Below are 24,118 nucleotides of genomic sequence, written 5' to 3'. Positions count from 1 at the left end.
TCCCGTAGATTGCGGGGCGAACCTCCTGAAGAGGTCCCGAGTCATTACGAAGGTTTGAAAGTCCTTGTAACTCCTCCTAGTGGCAGTAAAGTAGGTTCACCTGAAGAAGGAGAGTCTTCGTTGGTAGTCCATCTAGATTACCAAAGTCTAGAAACAGGTTATAATCCTAAAGTTGTTGCAGTTTTTGAGCTTGCTGGTAGTTTTTCATCTACTAGTGATATAGGCGAAGAACCTGAAATATCTGAACCTGTTACTCCAACTTCTAGTGTTCCTGATTCACCTAGGGTAGTCATCACCGAAAATCTTCCTTCTGGTTTGATAGCTATTGAAGAACTTGCTCCAGAAGAAGAAGTAGGCGGCCCTATTCTTGAAGATCAACCTACTATTGATCTAAGGGAGCGTGAATCTATCTTTTACAGTCCACCTAGAAGTACTACTTGGTACCTTTCGTTAACTAATTATTTAGACAACTCAGGGATAAGTTTTTCTCCACCTCGTACTCCTTATCCATCCAGAGGTATTTATAATCCTGTAAATATGTCTGGTCAGTCGTCCGTGTTCACTCAATCTCCTGAATCTTTTTTGTACGGCAGTCCATCTGTTCCCTTCGGTTATCAGTCACTTTCTGGTACTTTTGCGGGAGCATCTCCTCAACCCATTGAACATGGGTTATTAGCTGGAAACAATGGTAATAAATCGTTGGGTGTAGGGGACATTTACATGATGTCAGGTTCAATTCCTGGTTCTCAACCTCAAGGTGGCCAATTACCGCCTGGGGGGCAGCCTCAATTAACGCTTGGGGGGCAACCTCAAGGTACACAAGTTGCGTTTGGGGGTCAACCTCAAGGACAGTATGTACGCATAATACAATACATTCCTCAAGGTCAACCCCACCCTCAATATGTACCCCAGGGTCAACCTCAGTATCAGTATTTACCTCAAGGGTATCAACCTCAAGGTCAAGGTCAACCCCAGTATCAGTATTTACCTCAAGGTTATCAACCTCAAGGTCAATACTCGAGTCAAGGTTATCAACCACCTCAAGGTCAATCATATGTTCAAGGTACGGGAACTGTGCCTTTCAGTTATCAATCCTACCCCCAATCCGGTTATGGATCTCAATATCCTCAACCTGTAATGGGTCAATACCCTGGAATGAACATAGTGTGGGATCCATCGCAAGTTCAACAGGTATTGCAGCCAAGCGTATAGTTGTCATCTCAAGCTGGACAACCCTTAGTTGTTGGTCCATCCCAGCAACCAGTCCAGTCTAATGTTCAAACTTCTGTACCTTCGGTAGTTACTCAGTCGCCAATTGCACCTAGTACTCCATCTCAAACGACTGCTGCAACTACCGCAACATCTGCTCCTTCCACCACACTTACTTCTGGAGTATCGACAGCTCCGGTTTCTACTGTCTCTGCCACTACTCCGTAGTCATCTTTACCATTGTCTGGATCCATGATTCAAACTACGGTTCAGATGCCTGTGGGGCAGCCTGGTTTAAGTACGGTTGTCACTAGTCAACCACAATTTGTTTATCAACCGTACCAGGGACAGTACCAATACGGGTCCGTTGTCCAACAACCGGTTTACCAGTATCAACCGTATCCTGGGTACACTTATCAACAACCTCAGCAACCCCAGTACGGTCCGGTTAATCCTGGTTTTCCAGGAGGATACAATATCCCGAATGCGATACCTATTCCAAGTTATCCAGGATATCCTCCTCCTGGGACTGGTCTTGTGACCCAGAGTTTTAGGGATCCTAATCGACAATTTCCGTTTATCGCAACTTTGGATTTACCAGACTTGACGCGCCTAACGAACGATCCAATAAATTATCTTCCGTTCTGGCCGCCAATGCCAAATAAGTTGCCCAGTGACATACCCAAGTTCGAAGGTAAGTCTGGAGAGGATCCATCAAATCATGTGATGACTTACCACCTCTGGTGTGCTTCAAATTCTATCTCGGATGATTCGATCCGTTTACGTCTTTTTCAGCGTACGCTCATTGGTCTCGCGGCCAAGTGGTACATTGAGTTACCACGGGCCTCTTTTTATAATTTTAGTCAGTTAGCTACCTCGTTCTTAACACATTTTCAGTTGCCGGTCAGGTATGATAATGGCACCGAGTTATTAACTTCATTAAAATAGTCGACGTCCACTTATATTTCCGATCATATTCATGAATGGAGACGTCGAAGGCGATTAGTGAAAGTTTTTATCCCGGACCAAATCTTAGCTGAATGGTTTGTTAAATCATTATTACCGAAGATTACTAAAGACGTAGCTAAGGCCGGAGTAGTTACTGAAGAGCAAGTAATTGCTCAAGCGCAGTACCTTGACTTAGTTTATACTCAGTCGGGTACGTTACACGAAAAGATCCCAGATCTTCCAAAGTCAAATCAAATTGTTGCTGCTCCTTCGGGGTCTCATGCTGCTGATGGCATGATTGGTACGGTAAATACTAAAAGCAAGAAGAAGTCTTCAAAGAATTCTTCGCCCATTATAACCTTACCAGACTCCCCGACAGGAGAATCTTCTCCTGAAATTTCTGCTGATATTCACGCTGTAGAGTCATCTACGGCTAAATCAAAAAACGGTGGGAAAAAGAAAGGCAAGAAGAAGGATAAAGCAGACAAGGCTCCAAAGGAGAAAAAAGAAAAGTCGGAAACCAATGACGAAAAGCGCAAACCTCGATATCCTTGTCTTATTTGTGAAGAGGATCATTTTACAATAGATTGCCCTCATCGGGCCGAGGTTGTGAAAATCGTCAAGGGTTCCCCAACTCCTGCTCTTTTGAAAGATCCATTTCCAAAGCAGGAGAGTAAGATGATAGGTTCTTCCTCGAGTGCCAGTGAAGAACCCATATTGATGATGTCTCATGTACGGATTACGACTCGATCACACGATTATGGTAGTAAAAGTCCTGTTGATGGATCGAAAGAAGCAGAATCTTCTCAATCAAATCCATCAACCTCAGCTCCCGGTTCCGATCCACTACAGATCGAGAAACCTAACCCTGACTTAGTAATCAAACCGCCCGCCAAGGGTGTACTTCGAAGGTCTGCTTTCAATCCACATGCGAGGGCGGCCCAGAATTACAACATTGTTGAGGATTTAGTTGTTTCACCCTCAGCAATGTCGGCTTTAGAAGTGCTGCAATCATGCCCAGCACAACGAAAATTACTTTTGTCGGCTATAGGAGCTGTTGATGTTCAGGACCCGAACCTGATAATCTTTGATCTAGAAAATAGTACACCGCGTCTCCCTCATCAGATGGCTTTCCAGATTCCAGTGATAGTAAAAAACAGGCCTATTCATCGGACTGTAATTGATGAGGGAGCTTCCACGTGTATTATGTCGATTCAGTGTTGGAGATCGCTTGGTTCTCCTTCGCTGAACCAATCCCCGACAATTCTTAAGGCCTTTGATGGCCGTGGGTTCCATCCGTTTGGCATTTTACAGGATTTTCCTATAGGGGTTGAAGGAAAAACCGTTAGTCTGGATGTGGAGGTGGTTGATGCCCCTCTAGACTACAACCTTCTCTTGGGTCGAAGTTGGTCTTACGCTATGATAGCGGTCGTCTCATCGGTCTTCAGAGTTATAAAGTTTCCACATAATGGCAAGATCGTGACAATAGACCAGCTAGCTTTCTTTTCATCCGACCCAGCCTCTTCAGAGAGTATCCAGCATGTCGGTAAAACGACTATCCCTTATAAGGATGTTGGCGTAGGATTAGTTAAAGATTCCGGTTTACTGGGAACTTTTCCTTTTCCTCCAATCAACGCAGACCCTTCATTCGCATTCATTCATATGATTACGTCAGATACTATTATTTACGATGATCCTTGGATTGTCCCATCTGAATCTGAGATAGACTCATTCGGTGATGCTATGCCTTTGAGTCCATATGAAATTGCTTATGAAGCTGTGCAGTCTTTTACCGACCCGCGTTCAACCCAAATCGACCAAATGAATGTGGTCGGTGAGGAGTCACTTTTCACATCAACCTCAGAACGGATAGCGTTTCCCGAAGTCGTGTCATCTGACGAACAACTTCGCGAAATCCTAAGTGTAGACGATCTACCATGGGAAGATCTCCATCATAGATCTTCGTTTTTACCTGAGGGTGATGGCTTTGAAAATGATTTTTCATCAATCTTTACGGCTGAATATATCAAGGACGCTCAGAATCCCATGAAACATCCTGATTCAGAGTTGAATTTGGGAAACATTTCCCAAACTATTGCCATTGACATTTCAGTCAAAACTGGAATTGTTGAGAACATTCATATAGGTGCCTCGTGTACAGATGACGAAATTCAAACATACAAGGCCCTATTTCAAGAATTTCGTGACGTGTTTGCCTGGTCCTATGAGGAAATGCCAGGAATTGATCCCTCCATTGTTGTTCATGAGATCAAGACTTACCTGGACGCTAAACCCGTTCGGCAACGTCTGCGTCAGATACACCCTCAGAAAGCGGCTGCGATTAAAGCAGAAGTTGAGAAGCTGTTGAAAGCAGGTTTCATTTATCTGATCCCGTTAACGGATTGGGTATCGAATATTGTTCCGGTTAACAAGAAACAAGGAACAATAAGAATATGCATCGACTATAGGGATATTAATCGTGCTTGTCCAAAAGACAATTATCCCACGCCCTATATCGATCAAATAATTGATGATTGTGCCGGCAGTGAAATATTTTCCTTTATGGACAGTTTTTCCGGTTACAACCAAATCAATATTCTACCTGCCGATCAACCAAAAATGGCTTTCATTTGTCCATGGGGGACATTTTCTTATTGCAAATTACCTTTTGGGCTTAAGAATGCCGGAGCCACTTTTCAAAGGGCGATGTCTTATGCATTTCATGACATCAAGCACACCGTATCTCGATGATTTGCCTGCTCATTCTTTACATCGAGTTGATCACCTTGTCCATTTACGAGCAATCTTCATGAGGTGTAGGCATTATTGTATACGTTTGAACCCACACAAATGTGTCTTCTGTATAGAAGTGGGACGATTTCTGGGATTTGTAGTTTCAAAAGCTGGCATTCGCGTCGATCCCTCGAAGGTAGAAGCTATCATCAAGTTGCCTCCTCCTCCGAGTCTGCGCCAGCTCCAAAGTTTGCAGGGGAAAGCAAACTTTCTACGCCGATTCATTCCTAACTACGCTGAGGTTACAAAAGGTTTTACACGGTTGTTGAAACAGAACGCTCAATTCTCTTGGGATGAGATAGCTCAGCAATCTTTTGATGCACTTAAACACGCGTTGACCCATGCACCGTTGTTGCATCCTCCCAACTACAACCAAGACTACTTTTTGTACCTCGCTGCCTCTCATTCCACTATTGGAATGGTGTTAGTTCAGGAAGACGAATTCGCAACGGAACATGTGATATATTATCTTAGTAGGACGTTAAATCCCACTGAGCTAAAATATTTGCATGTGGAGAAATTGGCCTTGGCAGCCGTTCAGGCTGTCCAACGTTTTCGTCATTACATTCTTCTCCGTAAAACTACAGTCATTTCAGATTGCAACCCTATGATCTATATTTTGACTAAACAATTGCTAGGGGGCAAGTACTCTAAATGGATCATTATCCTGCAGGAGTTCGACTTGGAATTTGAAAAATCTAAGTCTAAGAAATCTTTAGTCTTTGCAGAGTTGATGTGTGACTTCCCGCGTGCTGACACGGAAACTGTGGCAGAGGAACCCATTGCGGACGAATCTTTGTTTCTCATCAGCACTTTAGATCCATGGTATGGGGATATAATCGTCTATCTCCAAACCCAATCCTTTCGGCCCGAAGCTTCAAAGTCGGAACGTCGAAAAATTCGATTCCAGTCCCAACAGTACAACATTATTGGAGATACTCTTTATCGTCATGGGGCGGACTTGGTTTTTCGTCGTTGCTTAACTCACGAAGAGGCAGAAAGGGTTATGAATGACTGTCATTCTGGAGCGTGTGGCGGTCATATGTCTGGGTATGCCACAGCCTAGAAGGTGTTGCGTGCTGGCTACTTCTGGCCGTCCATGTTTAAAGATTGTATCATTGCGGTCCGAAAATGCCACAACTGTCAAGTGTTTGATCGCAAGATGCGCGCACCACCTGCTCCTCTCCACCCTATAATTGCCGTTGGTCCTTTTGCCAAATGGGGTATTGACTTTATTACATGTAACCCTCACTCAGCCGGGGGGCATGCGTATATCATCCTTGCGGTTGATTATTTTACTAAGTGGGCCGAGGCAATGCCTACATTCGAGGCTGATGGCAAGACAACTGCAATTTTCGTATTCAATCACATTATTGCTAGGTTTGGTGTCCCACAAGCGATAATCACTGACCATGGGCGCCATTTTCGAAACATTATGATGACAGAACTTACAGGCCAGCTTGGTTTACGTCATGATAGTTCTACTCCTTATTATCCCCAAGCAAACGGTCTGGTTGAGTCTATCAATAAAGTTTTAGTTATCATGATCTGACGAATCATTGGTATTCATCGGTCGAATTGGAACAACATGTTATTTTCCGCGCTTTGGGCGTACCGAACTTCAGTGAAAACATCAACATGATTCACTCCTTTCCAACTAGTTTATGGTTTGGAAGCAGTGCTGCCCATTGAATGCGAAATCCCGTCACTTAAAATGGCTGTCGAATTACTTCCAGCTACTTCCAAAGAGGAGAAACGTCTATTATACTTAGCTCAATTAGATGAGACTCGACGTGACGCTGCTTTGGCAATCGAGACTCACGCAAAACGAATGAAAGCTCAGTATGATCGAAATGTCACCCCTCGAAATTTTTCGGAAGGAGATCTAGTGCTATTGTATGATCAAGCTAATGATAAATTAGGTGCTGGAAAATTCGTTCCTATGTGGCATGGGCCCTACATTGTCAAGCGAAAGCTAGCAAAAGGGGCCTATGAGCTAGTTGACTTTGATGGGGACTCTTTGGGTAAACCCAGAAATGGACTTTACCTAAAGAGGTATTATGCTTAAATGATGGGTGTGGAGATTTTAGTTAGGTTAGTTAGGTTAATTTTTCTTTCTAGCTAGTGTGTTTGTTAGTTTAGACAGTGTGCTTAGCTTAGAAAGTGTGTTTTCGTCGTTATTCTGGCTTATCTTGGTTTTACTCTTGATATTGCAGATGTCGACGCCTCTCCAAACGTACATTGGATTCGCTGATGGTGCTTGTCGTAATACATGGAATATTTCTTCCGCAGCCTGGGTTATCTATTCGCCCTCTGACGAGTTAGTTTCTATGCAATGGGGTGAGCCTCGGTCAAACAACAAATAACATTGCAGAATACAGTGCAGTGATTGAGTTATTATCTGAATCTATTTCATTTGGGATTCGGAGTTTGATAGTGAGGTTAGATTCTGAACTCGTTGTATTACAGCTTAATAGAGTCTATGCTATTAGAAATCCAGTGTTATTAAGATTGTTTTTGAGGGTTCGTCTCTTGGAACGTGAATTTGATTACATTGAATATTAGCATATTCCAAGGTCATTAAATACATTAGCAGATGCAATTTCTTCTCGAATGTTAGACAGACATTTGCGATAATCATAAATGTAAATTTAAAAACATTTCATCATACATGTTTAACAAGATAAGCCGGTAATAATGATATATATATAGATAGGAGTGTGTCAAAAAATATACATCGTCTTCGATCATAGGTTGAAAAACACCTTATGATCGGCAAAAATGATAAGTAAAAAAAACCAAAATGTCACATATGTCTACAAAAGGTGACTAGCCAATCACTGGTGGTGCTCTCTATACGACACCACTGCCTACGCTACCCTACACAAGAACCTCCTGAAAGGTCCTGGGACTGCGACCACATAGCGCTGAAGTCGGATAGGAATATCGTCTATAGTCATCTCTGGTATGTCCACCGTGAGACGCTCTAGGTCCTGTTCCAACTCGGCTAAGGTCTCTGCGGCCGCATCCTGTGGGGCCGGTGCTGGTGCAACTGGTACTCTTCTCTCGAATGGCCGGAGATTGGTCGGACGCTGTGGACCTACATCTGCATTTTGAAAATTGTCACTGTCAGTTTTGAGACGATATATATATATATATATATATATATATATATATATATATATATATATATATATATATATATAAAAGTAAATAATTTAAAAACTTGTGAAAAAATGAAGTATCTCTGTCGTCCCATTGTTCTCCCTGTGGAAGAACCATGTCCGGATCACCACGAAAATCCACTCCGGCATAAGGAAAATCCTGGATCGCCAAGACCTGGTCCTCCAACCAGTGAAAGTAACCCATAGGAAATCGGACAACTCCCGCTCCCTCATCAGGATGCCGGGCCATCACCGCAATCCATCACATCAACTTTGGCTCCCGAGGAGGCCCAACTGCAACAGTGAGATGCTGTGGGATCAGCATCAGAACCCTCTCTAGGGCAAAGCTCACAACTAGAGGCCCATACCCAAAGGTCTTTAATTGCCCGTTCTTTGCCCTAGTCAGTTGGCCTTTCATATTGGCCAACACAGCATCACACCAGTTTAAAATGGTGCCTCGGTAGCAATCAATCGCCATCCGCATTTGGGACCCGGTGGCAATATGCAAAGCGGCTGTGCCGCAGAGTCTGGTAACTGTAAAGGCAATTACCATAAGTTCAGGCAGGGATATGTATTTTATTTCTATCCCTTTCTCCTGGTGTTGATTATTGCACCACTCTAGCCGGAGACTAGCAAGGGATTGGCCACCCGGCCTAGTCCCGGACAGAGTCAGTTGCTCGCCCCTATTAGGAAAACCAGTGAGAAAATATATGTCTGAGGGCTCTATCTCGAGCTGGTGCCCTCCGATGTAAAAGCATTGATCCTGAACATTCCACCTTTCAACCAGCCATTCTAAGAATCGCACCTGGGCCCTCATGCCAGGTATGGCCCAATATTTGTAGAGACCGCATGCCTTCAAAGAATCAATGGAAGGTTGATGATCTATTGCGGCCAAATCGACATCTTCGTGTTCTCTTTCACGCCAATCAAGCATGGTGGGCAATCTACACACCAGAAAACATTCATTAGAATTCATTAAATAAAAAATTAATGGTTTAGTTTTGAGACTTGGGGTTTTAAATTTACTTTGCGCAGAGTACGCACCCCGCTTTCAGAAAACAGAGCGTGGGTACGCAGTTGTTCTGAAGGTAGGCTGCGTACTCCTGCCATTTTCCCATTAACGAAAATTTCGGGGTACGCAGGTCGCCCATGGGGCACCTGCGTACCCCGAAAAGCGGATCCTGAAACCCCAAAGCCCCCAAAAAATCAAACTAGGGCTTAAAATGAAATTCTAAATGGATTAAAACAAAGGGGAGGATGTTGTGAAATACCTGAAAGAGACGACACTCGATTCCGACGGTCGGATTCTCCGCAAAGTCCACGGGAAGTTTCTTGCCAAAAGCCCTTTTCTCTCCCGTAACAGTAAAATGGTAAAAATGACATGGTAAAAGGTATTTTTATAGGTTTTTTGGATAAATGAATGCTAAGTTTGTTTATTTTTACCATAGAAGGATATTTTTCAATGCATTTTTGCTTATCTTAAACAGGTATGAGTAATGTGTCGTTTTTGTGCAGGACAAAAGGACTTTCAGGGAAAATTATCATTTTTCACGAACCAAAAAATCAGAGTCATCTTTTAAGCCCTTTTCTGATTCCTAAAACATGAAAAGATTGCCGAGCGTTTCTTTTACACTCGTTAAAACGGAATTAAAAGACGGTCCCCTTATAGCTCTTTTCTGACCGTAAAAACAGGAAAAGATTGTCGGGTTTTTGTCGTTTCAAACTCGATACTGGAAATAAAACGACGTGTCCTTGATTGCTTTTTACTTTTCAGGTCAGAGGCACTAATCATGAAAGTACTCCTTGGTCGCAAGATCAAGCGGTTCTCTCAAGTATTATTTTATACTTTTTTGGGCTTGGGAGACACAACTTTACGAAAAAGTTCAACTTGGAGTCTTCTTAAGTTTTTTCAGACTCTCTAAAAATGAAAAACGTCGAGTTTCTCCTATACTGGACTCGTTAAAATTTCACAGTAAAGGACCTGTTCAATTACAAACAGGAACGTACCACTCCTTCTTAGGGTTCGAATCAAAACTAAGTTGGACTCATCCGAAGGATGAGCTTATAATCAAGCATATGTTATCCTCCTCAAGCTTGTTAAAAATAAAGAGGTACTTGCCAGAAATGGTGGGGGAAAAGAGAGAAAAATGAGCCCATTTGTTATCCTTTGTCTCAGAAGAAGCCTTATTACCACTCTTGAACACGACACTTTGCATTCACCTAGGTTGGGAAATCCTTTGCCTCACAGTTGATCAAACCACATTGAAAGTCTTCAGCCGGGTATTAACTTTGGGTCAAATGTCACCAAGCCATCTGTCGTGTCGTTATGTGTTCAAGAGGTCTTTGCATATAAACCATTCATCTACAAAATACCCGTCATCCATTTTGACCATCCCTAAGTCAGTCCTTACAGCTACATTTCTTCAACTTGATCTATGATTTCGTGTTGTGGGCTTGCCTGCAACGGGTCGCTTTCTATCGACATCAGCACATTATCTAGAAAGATGACCTAGGAATCGTCAGTACCTTGAAATCTGCATGCATCAATGGCAGGTTTCTCGCCTTTGACGATGGTTTACATCATTGACTTTCGATCGAAGGATTCCGTGAAATGTTCGACATCAACTCATTCATTCACATCTCATGGATTGTACTGGGTACTTTTAGAACCATTGACATCACCGGTGGTCTCTCTCACACTTGTTAACAGTTTACATCATTGATTGGTAATCAAGTGGTTTCTACCATGTTCGACATCAACTCATTTATTCGCATGGATAGAATCGTACCTGTTCGGGAAGTAGAAATGAAGACCCTGGATCTAGTTTCCACCATCCAGGCTACGAGGAGTTTTGTATTCATTATACAGTAGACTAATCATAAACAGATGGTTGCGTCCATACTGTGTCTACAAAAGTCTATGATTATGATGTACTGCAAAATCATTCCTGTATCAGAGTAGTAGATAGTCAATTAGTTAAAGTTTTCAATCTGAGTATGGGAATGCCTACCTCAGCGATGATATGATCTTATATATCTATTTTGTGTTGAATACTTGCAGGTTCCGACTGGGCTCTCCACAAGATAATCCTTGAAATGATAAAGTACTTCACCCTTCCTAGATTATATGAAACCCTAATCTACTATAGGCTTCGCACTTTAGGGGGCAATCTGTTACACTAAAATTTGTCACCATGACTATTTGCAGTTAGTATGGCTCCATCAATTGTCATACTATCCTCCTTGGCAAGCCTCATACCTCTGCTCTCCATGTCAAACTCCAAGAAAGAGAGAAAGTCATTAAAAATCTATATATCTCTGGGTACGCAGTTTCTCTTAGCCTTACCTGCGTGTACGCACCCCAAGTTCACAATACCTGCGTACTTATACGCCCTGTCTGTAAAGCAATGGGTGCGTACTCCTGTAAAGGTCAAAAGGCACAAGTTTCACTCCAAAAAAGTTACTTGTGGTCATTTCTAGAGCATTCTAGAAGCTTGTTTGACGTGTATGGAGCGCCTCCAGATGGTTCATGTATCCCTATCAAAGAGGAACTTATCCCATAAAGAGGGGAGCTATCCCATCCAAAGAGGGGGTTATCCCATTGATGGTGGACCTGAATAACTTCCTCTAGAGCGCTATAAATATAGGCATTGGGCCAGAGGGAGGAGAGGTTGAAAGCTGAACATTCCTAAGGGTAGATGCTGCTGGAATTAGGACTCCCTTGTAAAGCTTGAGAGGAGGGATTCCCATCCTTTCCTAGCCTTATTTGAGAGTGGGTGAGCTGATCAGAGTAAAGGAAAACTCTTGCTGGACCCTAGGAGGGACTTGCACGACACCAAGGCTCAGGTTGTAATGGTTCCTTTTGTCTCCTCTTAATACAAATGAACTCATTTTTCTCAACAGATTGTTATTCATGATTTGTTTCATATACTCCTTGGTCTGTATGATGGATATGTATTGTTTTATGAGTTTATCAGGTGCTATTTAATCTTTTGGCTTGTTAGTGAATGCAGGTTTCGAAGAGAAGGAGGAGCTCATCCGGATCGACGAGGCTGGACTACTACAAAGCGTTGGACTAAAGGTATGTTAAAATCCCCTGATTACTTGTATTCTCGATGCATGTTTAGAGAAATGTAGTGTTTATTTGTCTTGTTTGTCACTAGAAAGCCTTTGCTTCTAGGGAGGTCGGTTGTGTCCGCACTATTGACTCTTTCTGCATGACAAATCCCATAACTACGAGAAAAATAGGACATTACACAGGAAGCTATACATGAAACTACATCAAGAGCTAAAGAAGAGGTTAAACTAGGCATATTAGTTGAAGCTAAATAGCACTAGTTGTATGTTATCGACGAAAAAATGCCAAAATTAGTGCCATCCTGATAAATAGCACCAATTTTTTCAATAAGGTGGAGAAAAATAAAGTAAAACAATTAGTGGAAGCAAAAAAGGGAGCTAAATAGGAAGCTAATCACAGGGATTTGTTGTAGTGTTAGTACAAGTTTTGTGACTAGTTTATCACAAGGTGATCATAGGTTGTAATATGTATAGAACGAGTCTTTTGATAGATCTTGTATCAATGTTGTAATAGGCCTTATGACAGTGCTTGTATACAAGTTGTGATAGGTCTTTTGACAAGTCTTGCTAGGTATATGACATGAATGTCGTTGTGCCATACTAGGTGTTATGGTAGGACTAGTGATAGGTTATGAAAGGTTTTATGATAGGTCATAACATGCGTGATGCCAAGAATAACAGGTCACTGTTTATGATAATTTATGTATGGAAGTTACATGCATGATAATAGGAATAATAGGTGTTATGTCAAGTTGTAGAAACTTGTAACAAGTTCGATACAACTTGACATGGTAGACTGTTATATAAATTTAAATAGTGCAGCAAGGAGGACAAAAACTAGAAATGCAAGTATAACAACTAAAGATATATGTTTGTATGTAGGACCATGATTATGATTGAAGAACATGGAAGTTAGTTATGGTTGCGGTTATCTGCATTACATGAAAACTTTATTCTTTCTAAATTGTTTTTATTTATGATTATATGTATTGGCTTGATGATTATTTTCACTGAAAGAAGGAATAGATATAAGTATATGCCTTTATGTATGCATGTATAGGTGAGCGTCAACTACTGCAAGTATTAATGTTATGTTGGATTTCCTTTAAGTGTGATGATGCTACTGAGATGACGTAATCGTTAGCATGGGGCAAGGACCTCTAGATCCTATTGATGCACATATGGAATTGAAAGCGTGGAGGATGCCTAGGATGAAGCCATGTATGAGGAAATGGACTTGCTACTATATATTATGAGCCTAAGTCACTTCACAACAACAAATTTAAATTATGAGTACATGATGCACTAAGGACGATGCATAAAATAAGGGGTGGAGGAATGTAATATCCCTACCTATTTATGATGATGTGAACATATATGTAGTAGTATTAGGTTGGTGAGCCGGATAATTATAATGGTTAAGCTGATGAGTCGAGTTATGTTATGTGGTTTGTGTTCCCATGTAGATATGATTGGATTTGTTTTGAAGCCACCAAGCCCAGCCAGTTTTGGCTTAGTGGCTGGAGGGCTAGGATTGTAATATGATGTAACTGATGTGCATAGTTATAATAAAATAATATAAAATAGACTAGTTGCAGAGCCCACTCCACGATAAGAGTATGGGGGCATGCAACTCCACAGTGACAAGGGGAAACAGTGTTGGATGAAGTGTGTCGGTGATGAGGACATATGGGGCATGTAGTTTCAAGGTGTGACACTTGACTAAGAAAAGCCATGGAACTGTGAGCATATATATTTTCCTAAGGAATCATTATAATTCATTCATTATCACTATGGTGACTATCATTCTGATGGTCATGGGTTTGAGGAGGATGGTGGTTTTGGAGTTCGGACTTTAGCAACCAATTGGTGAACCCCAAGCTTGGGTTTTGATACTAGCTGGGAGTTATTTCAGTTTATGCTTGGAGGATGCATGAACATCCCTATAGAAACATGATTGTTGGGTTGACACCTTAGCAATTATCCTAGAGGGTTTTTAGAGCCCTAGAGTAGCACGATTGTGGGGTTGGTACCTTAGAAGTTAACTTGGAGGGTGCCTGGATCCCTAGAGAAGTATGGTTGTTGAGTTGGCACCTTGGCCATGGAGGTATAATTGTTTTAGTTTATCATTTCCTATGGAGTTGTAGCCCCAACTGAGGGGTGACCTGTGGTTGGAATCCAGAATCGCATGGTCTATGAGAGGGTGGAACATGGATAACCCATAGCCAGTCGGTATATATATATATATATATATATATATATATATATATATATATATATATATATATATATATATATATATATATATATAAGTGTTTCAATATTACTATGTGTATTTTGTTATGTAATTATGTATTTTGTTTATAAACCCTAACTTAGGTATTTGTTATATTCAAGTATCAGGTAATGTATTTGTGAAATAACTACATTTTCAAACCCTAGTTAGGGTTTGGTATTATGTAAATTAGTCCATTGTGCATAACTTTGTCATGCTAATATGTGGTAAATTACATCCTATTCCTTGTGATTTAAATAATGTATGACAATAGTTAGTAATGATAGTATGAATATGTATTTTGTTGTGCTTTGCAAGTATGTGATATGTTATGTAATTATACACAATTATGTTATGAACCCTAATTCTTGCGTATGACTCTAAACTGTTGGCTAAAAACCCTAATTTTGTGTAAATGTCAATGGTTGGAGTAATATGCTAATTACCCATTAATTATATAGGATTTAATGGATTCAATTTAGGGTTATTACCCATGTTACAAAATTATAGGGGATCAAGCAGTGAGTTAGGGTTTAATAAATAGAACCCAGAATTTTGTGCTTCCGTGGAAAGTTTGGTGAATTTGTTGATGAATTCAGGTTGTGGTTATATAATGTTGCCCAATTGGTTGTCGGGGACATTACAGGACGGCACGAGAGATATGTATGACATGTTTAGCTTGGATTCCTTGGTTACTATGTTGAGAGATGGTGGGGTGAGCTAGAGCTTGCCTTCATCATGACATTGCATGGATATTTTGAACATGTGAGATGAGTTATGTGTTTTGTATATGGGAAAATATGAGGAGTGGAGAGACTTCGCCAAGGATGTTAGTGATAATTGGATCATACAAACTTGATGACGCACTGAGAACCACAAATGACATGGTTGTGGCCACCAAGGTGACATGAGGTGCTTGCAATATGGATTTGGTAAGACTTGTGGGGATAGCAACTATTTGAGTTGTTGGATGAACTTTGTTTTGGAGAGGCTTTGTAGAACAACAAGGCTTGGATAAATTGGTTAGAGACACTGTGAAAACGCACTGAATTGTAGACCGAAGTTATAAGTACATTTATGATGATCAAGAGGCACAAGAAATGGACACCATGAAGGGACTTCGTGATGGAGTTTGGACAATGATGACAATAGTTGAGGTTGAGCAGTGTGACGAGAGTACAAGAAGAAATGACTAAGTACAACACGAGGATGTGCATTTTCATGAGTTGGGCATGATGATTTGACTGATCAAGCTAATCAGTCCAAAGAATGGGGTTTAACAATGTGCAGAGATATGACCAAGTTAGTTGGAATATGGCAACAAGAGTCATGACAATTCAACACTTAAACAATTTTGTGATGTTGTAACAATAATGGTATAAGTTACATCAAAACAATATGGTCAATATAACAATAATTACAACTTGAGACATTGTAAACAAGGTAGGAGGAAGATGTCCTTGTAAAATAACTAAATCACTTTAAGCAAATGACAATGTATTGCTTCATGATTATTGCATGGTATTACCATGATCTAAAACTCATAAAAGAATTTCAGAAAAATTTCTCAAAAAATCCCTCGAGAGATCTACTCTATTGAAGTCATGAAAGAAAGAACATGCCATTCCCCTCATGTCACCCTTCAACCCAGATTCACGACCGAATCACCGAAAGTAGCCCATTATTGTATTTACTAATATAAATGTTGCATCGAGCACTTGATTTTCCTACTTAGACTCCTCGACAAAATAAACTCAAATAAATAAATCAATTATATGCCACCGAGTGGATCAACTCTTCTTTTCTTTTTATAGTTTTGAAATTCGCTTCGCAGCAAATCTCATCCCACATAAGTAGCACGCTCGTTAGCCCGTCACGCTCGTTAGGCCGTCCCTAGTAAAGGTAGAAATTTGTAATAGTATATATTTTCATTTTGGTTTCGTTTCTCATGCTGATATAGAAGAAAAATCCAAGACTCATGATACTTGTTCATTCCCACCGCTGCTGACGTGACGTTTTGCCAGAAAGTTGGTAACGACCCATGCGCGTCTCTTCGCCTGCCGCTCCTCGTCAGTAAACACACACGTAAACCGCTCGACTCTTACTTTTGATATCACTTAACCCTGGGCGACAAAACGAGATAAAGCGTTCATCTCATTCTAACCGTCAAAATAAATACTAAAAGCAAGGAGATACTATCAATCTAACCTACTTATAAAATAGGATATAAAAATTATAATAATATTAATATTGGTAACGATATCCAACATATATTTATATTGCAACTAAAACATAATATATAAAAAAAAATTGATTGGATGGATTATAAATGAGGAGTTGATGGGATCCATAGGCATACACATATGATTAGGGTTGATAGATAAAGTGGATATAGTGATAGTTCAATATGATTACTCTACTATTTACATAGGGGAGTGGGTGTGCCTAATTCTGTTTTTATTTAGTATAATGTTATTATTATCTCAATAGTAAAATTAAAGACTTTGGAAAAACGCAGAGGACGTGTTTTATTTGGAAAGAAATTGTGTTCATATTAATTAGTAGAAAATGAGAAGAGGAGGAATATATCTGTCATTAGTCAAGGTTTGAGTTAAATAATAAGTTTGGTGGTTTAGGTTTTGCAGATTGTTGGAAGAGTATATATATGTATATGTATGTGTGTTAGATGTTTTTTTAGGAAATTGAATTAGTAAATTTTTATATTAGAATTAGATGAATTATTGTTGAAATAACTATTTTTGGGTCTTAGAGCATTTTTAGAGCAATGAAAGGGTGGTGGTTTCACTTTCATCCTATTTGTATAATGTTGTGGTAGCTTCTAGTTTGGATATGGAGGATCAATGTGCCTAGGTGACTTGCTTGATCTAGGATCAATTGATTGGGTTATGTGTTGTTTACATTCCTAATCTTACTATGGAGCATAGTAGAGTTTGGGATTGGTTGGCCTCATCTTTCTCCACTACAAAGTGGATTATTGAATGGGTATTTTAACATGGTGGAGTGAGAGGGTGGTTGATATGGTGCCTTAGGTTCAATGATTAGTAGGGTAAAGAAACTTGCATGATGTCAATGCAAGGATTTAGTCTAGATATTTGATCCCAATTGGAAGAAAAAACAATATTGGGCATGGTAGTTGGTATACTTGGACCAATTATCAATAGGGGTGTGATCAGGTATAGGCTCAATTGGATAGCTTTTATGGACTTGGAGAGGAAATATAATTTTCAGGCATACATCACCCCATGGATGTGTTTGTTTCAAATAACCACTCATTTCAAATAACAATCTCTCTTGGGCGGCCTTCTGATTCATCTCCTTCTATATTGTAACATTTCCAATTTACATTTAAAATATTTGTGTGCCTTAACAAAGACAATTATAGACCCTCTTCCCTAGACCAATGGGAACTTAGGGATGGATTATTTAGCAGGAAGCTGAAGTTTGTTGCATTTTCAATTTTATGCATAGCTAGTGGTGGATGATGGCCTACAAGTAGTGAAATGAGTCATGGGAAACTTGTAGTAGGATAAGGAGATTTATCTCTTTCAAGAGGATGTTGTTCATAGGAGGAAGTTGCAAGGTTGGAGATGGAAGTGCACAAAGATGAGGACTATATTACTAGGGGTTCCTGGGTTCACACCCATCATAAATCATAAATGGATTCATGTGGGGGACGAAGAGCCCAAATTGTATTTTGATTTCATCAAGCAAAAGGTGGCTACTAAGAAGCAACTTGGTCTTCATTAGAGGGATGGATCTTATGTAGAGGATCTTGCTAATATTTGAGTTATGTTCAATTCCCATTTTCATAATATTTTTTCTCCATATTACCTTACACATGAGGTACTGCTAGTTAGTACATAAGCATGTCGTAACATTGTTCCCCACAAAGTCTTCGATGGTGATCAGGAATAGATTGGATAAAGACTCTTCATTAGAGTAAATGTATGTTACTATTGTAGAATGGAAACTTGTTGGGTATGGATTTCCTTCCTTGTGAATTCTAAAAGGCCATGTGGGATACCAATGTGGATGATTTTTGTTGCTTATCTTGTGAATTTTTTACCTCGAGTAGACTTTCAAAGTTTCTTAGTTAGGGATTGATCAAGATATTTATGAAGAATGCCTCATGGTACTTTATTGGAGGATGGTGCCCAATCACCTTGCTCACAATTACTTAGAATATCATGGCCAAGGCCTTAGCTTTATAAATTCACTCAATTACTCAATATATAGTGCCATTGGAGCATATAGGTTTTGTTCAAGGATATTTATACTTGACACTATGGTTTCAACTTGGTAGGTTATGGAGTGGCCCAAGGAGACTATCTAGTAGTCTTTTATTCTCAAAATCAACTTCGTTAAAGCTTCTGATTGGATGGACTAGTCAATCATTTCAAAGATGTTGTCTTACTTAGGCTTTGGCCCAATTATGTTGCTATGGTGAATACCCTTTTCATTATTGCTCATGCTTTTGTCTTAGTGAATAATGCCTTATCCTCAAGGATTACATTACATTGATCCATTTGGTAGGGGCGCCATTTGGTCGTTATTTATATGTGTTGAGAACTGATACCTTGGGCAACTTGTTTAAGGAAACTCATGTATTGCATGACAAGTTTTAGGCAAACGGTTTGTGGGTGGTTCTAAGATGGTTAATAATCACTTTTCTATTGATTCTCTTCTTTCTATGAGTGTTGAGTAGGGATTAACTGATGTAACCCTTGCTTGGTTGGACATGTTTTATGTTGCTTCAAGTTCCATTATTAGTGCTCACAAGATTGATTATTAGTTAGTCATGATGGATACATGATATGACATGAGCTTCTAGGGTGGCCTAGTTTGTAATGAGATCTATAGTAAGACTTAAAGTCATTGAAATCCCTAAATATCATGATATGACATGAGCTTCTAGGGTGACCTAGTTTGTAATGAGATCTATAGTAAGACTTAAAGTCATTGAAATCCCTAAATATCTTCCTCTCATGTGAATTGTGTTCATTCTTTCTATTACCACTAACATGGTACAAGCTTGAGAAAGAGAAACTTCGCATCCATTCAACTATAAGGCCTTCCCCTTCCTTACACTCTGTTATTCCATATAATACCAAAGATACATTAGTGTCTTGTTGACATATTATGCTTCACATAAATGAAATCATTGTATTTACAAAAAATTGTGATTGACGTATCCCCATATAAATGGATGTATCTTCTACACTTTGATAATAACACTATGCTCTTTAGAGATTTTCAATTACTGTCACATCTATCATCAAAAAGTATGTAAATTTATTGTTATTTTTCATTAACACAAATTAACAATTTAAATAAAAATCGATTTTTTTAATTTAATTCTTTTTAGTTTAAAACTTTACTATTTTATAATAATAATTGACCAGAGCAACCAATTTCATTTTTTTACCAACCAATTTCAATATAATTTTTTTTAAACTGATAAATTTTATTTTTATAATAATAATTTACCAGAGCAACCAATTTCAACAATAATTATTACTGAATTTTAATTAAGATAAATGAAAAAACATAAATAATAAAAGTTTATCGTACTCCTTTCTATTGAAATAATTCAACAAACTAATTAATGTCTCTCTTATTCCATGCACGAGCTAATGATGCATGGAAATATCTGGCAAATAGTACGCTCTCAGATTTGATTCTTGCAATTTAAGATCACGGATTCATTATGCTTTTGCTTTTGTTTGTGGGTTTGGTTACGCTTATCATTTCACTTGGTAAATTTTTTACGAAACAATATCTGAAAGTTATTTACTTATCAAGTTACCTACTTATCTTTATTAAAATTTGTTTTTTTTTTAAATAGCTTTTGTAATTATAAAATTTTCCTGGGTTAAATAAAGACATCATTTTAATAATGAAAAAGATAAAGTGCTTATTGTAACTTGTATATTTAATAAATTATTTTGGTAAATTAATGTGTATTGTGTTTGGTCAATCATATTTTAAAGAGATAATTAAAATATATGGAAAGAATTTTATTTATTTTAGTGGAGAACTGCACAATAAACCTTTAATGATATACAAACAGAGTTAGTTTAATTTATTTTTGAAATGCTTTAACTAGAAGAATGATACATTATAGTTACTTTAGAACAATATTTCTATTAAAAAGAAAGACATGATTTATAAGTTGATTGAATATAATATATATTTAAGAAAAACAATACTATTTTGAAGTGCTTTAACAAGAGAAATGACACATGTTAGATACTTTAAAACAATATTTCTATTAAAAATGAGGACATGATTTATAAGTTGCTCGAATATATCTATAATAAATACTATTTTCCATAATAACATGTTGTCACTGACATTATTCAATAAGATATTGAATAATGCAATAAGAAGGAGGTTATTATGGGTTTGCATTTTGTTTGAATTTTTTAAATAAATTTGGGTTTTGTTCCAATTCATTTTGATATTAAAATTATGTGTTATTTTTTTTCTATGAGGCTTGTTTGGTATTTGCAAGCCTCTTCGTTCTAAGGTGGGCCCAAATAGCCACACAACTAACTTGTTTCCCTTGGTGACTTGTTTGTTGACCATGCATGTTTAACAAATGCACCTAGTGTTGTCATCGACATTATTTAATAAGATATTGAATAATGTAATAAAAAGGAGGTTATTATGGGTTTGCACTTTGTTTGAATTTTTTTAGTAAATTTGAGTTTCAAATTCATTTTGATATTTAAAATTATGTGGTATTCATTTTCTATGAGGTTTGTCTTACACTTGCAAGCCCCTTCATTCTAAGTGGACCTAAGTTCCCACACAACCAACTTGTTTCCCTTGGTGACTTGTTTGTTGGCCATCCATGTCCCACAAATGCATCCAATAGTGTGCTTAACCATAATGGAAGACACATGTGAGTAAAAAATCCAAGCAGGTACCTTAAACTTTATTATATAAATAATGTCACAACGTACAATAGAGGAGTGTGACTAATTTACAGACTACAAAAACTATCAATCTAAACCTTGAAGCAATTTCATATTTGTGTCCTACATATCTTGTATGTGACATGTCTTATCTTCTTCTTGAGATCTCACTAAGCTAGTGTAATTTTTCCTACTATGTCCAAACTTAAACTTGGCAAAACCACAAAACTCCTTACACTCCCTGTGAATGATCCCTTTCTTCTTGCTTGTTTCCTTAGCACTTTTGAGGCATCCTCCTTTTCAATGAGGCTTTCATTGTACTCACAAACCCTTCATTCTATGGTGGACTCAAGTGTCCACATAGTTGACTTGCTTCCCTTAGTGACTTGTTTGCTAACCATCCATGTCGAACAAATGTTCCTAGTAGTTGTAACATACCCAACCACCTAAGTCACCTTAAGAAGGTGGGTTATAATTTTTTCTTTCTTTTACCTACAACAGATCCAACTTCTTAGGTCTCCATCATCTTCTACACATCAAGAGCTTTCCAATTATATCGGTTTCATATATATCCAAGCTTTGAACACAAATTTGTGCCCTTCTAAATATTTTCCCTTCGAAGCACCATTTTAGCATCCATACAATTGCTAGGTGTCAAACATGTGGCAATCCTAATGCTTATGTGCCATTATCATACAATGCTACGTTAGCAACACGTGGCTTACATGTGACAATCCTCTACCCACATGTCACCATTGTGTAGGGCACATCCATACTAGACACATTAATGACACCCCTACATTTGGATCTGTGAATTTTATTAAGTCTTCATTATAAGAAATTCTATAGTTTCATATTTTTGAATGCATCCAAAATTTCCAGATTTATAAGTTGTTGGGATATATCTATAATAAATAGTATTTTTCATAATAACATGTTGTCACCGATATTATTCAATAAGATATTGAATAATCTAGTAAGAAGGAGATTATTATGGTTTTGCATTTTGTTTGAATTTTTTTAATAGTTTTGAGTTTCATTCAAATTCATTTTGATATTAAAAATTATGTGGTATTTTTTTTCTATGAGGCTTGCCTTGTACTTGCAAGCCTCTTCATTCTAAGGTGGGCCCAAGTGCCCACACAACTAACTTATTTCCCTTGGTGACTTGTTTGTTGACCATCCATGTCCAACAAATGCACCTAGTGTTGTCATCGACATTATTTAATAAGATACCGAATAATGTAATAAGAAGGAGGTTATTACGGATTCACACTTTGTTTGATTTTTTTTTAGTAAATTTGAGTTTCACTCAAATTCATTTTTATATTTAAAATTATGCGGTATTCATTTTCTATGAGGCTTGTCTTGCACTTGCAAGCCCCTTCATTCTAAGTGGATCCAAGTTCCCACACAACCAACTTGTTTCCCTTGGTGACTTGCTTGTTGACCATCCATGTCCAACAAATGCACCTAGTAGTGCAACCAATAGTGTGCTTAACCATCATGGAAGACACATGCGAGGGAAACATCCAAGCAAGTACCTTAAACTTTATTATATAACGATTGTTACAATGTACACTAGAGGAGTGTGACTCATTTATAGACTATAGAAACTATCAATCTAAACCTTGAAGCAATTTCATGTTTGCATCCTATAGATCTTGTCTGTGACATGTCTTATCTTCCTCTTGAAATATCACTAAGCTAGTGTAATTTTTCTTGCTATGCTCAAACATAAACTTGGCACAACCACAAAACTCCTTACACTCCTTGTGAATGATCTCTTTCTTCTTGCTTGTTTCTTTAGCACTTTTGAGGCATCCTTCTTTTGATTGAGGCTTTCCTTGTATTTGCAAACCCTTCATTCTAAGGTGGACCCAAGCACCCACATAGTTGACTTTCTTCCCTTAGTGACTTGTTTGCTGACCATCCATGTCAAACAAATGTGCCTAGTAGTTGTAACATAGCCAACCACCTAAGTCACCTCAAGAAGGCGAGTTATAATTTTTTTCTTTCTTTTACTCACAACAAATCCCACTTCTTAGGTCTCCATCATCTTCTACAAATTAAGATATTTTTAATGATATAGATTTCATATATATATCTAATATTTAAACCCAAAGTTATGCCCTTCTAAATATTTTCCCTTCCAAGCACCATGTTAACATCCATACCATTTCTAGGTGTCAAACATGTGGCAATCCTAATGCCTATGTGCCATTATTGTACAATCCTACATTAGCAACTCATGACTTACATGTGAAAATCCTCTACCCACATGTCACCATTGTGTAGGGCCATTTCTTAAGTCTTCAATATAAGAAATTCTATATTTTCATATGTTTGAATGCATCCAAAATTTCCAAAATTTCTAGATTTGGGTTTTTATTGTTTCACTACTGTTAATGTATTAACTCTTTGGACATGTAGATCCAAGAATCTCTAAAATTACCATTCAATTGAATAATTTGAATTTTTTGGTCTCCGCTAATTAAGCTTTCACACTCCATTAAACTACCACCTGACCTCTACCTCAATGTCGAAGTACCTCTAGTTAATGCCACCTCATGATACATCATAATTGTTAATGCATGTCAAATCCATATTTATTTGAACATCCAACTTTTAATTTTTCCAGATTCATCCAGATCTGGAAAAACCTAAAAAGACCCATATCATATTTCTTCAAATTTCCACATTTATAAATT

This window comes from Pinus tabuliformis, chromosome 9, assembly GCF_031772625.1.
Source record: "Pinus tabuliformis cultivar Carrire ecotype Pingquan chromosome 9, CPIR1, whole genome shotgun sequence".
In the NCBI taxonomy this organism is placed as follows: Eukaryota; Viridiplantae; Streptophyta; class Pinopsida; order Pinales; family Pinaceae; genus Pinus; species Pinus tabuliformis.
The sequence above is the reverse complement of the archived record's forward strand: the minus strand, read 5'-3'. Positions refer to the sequence as shown.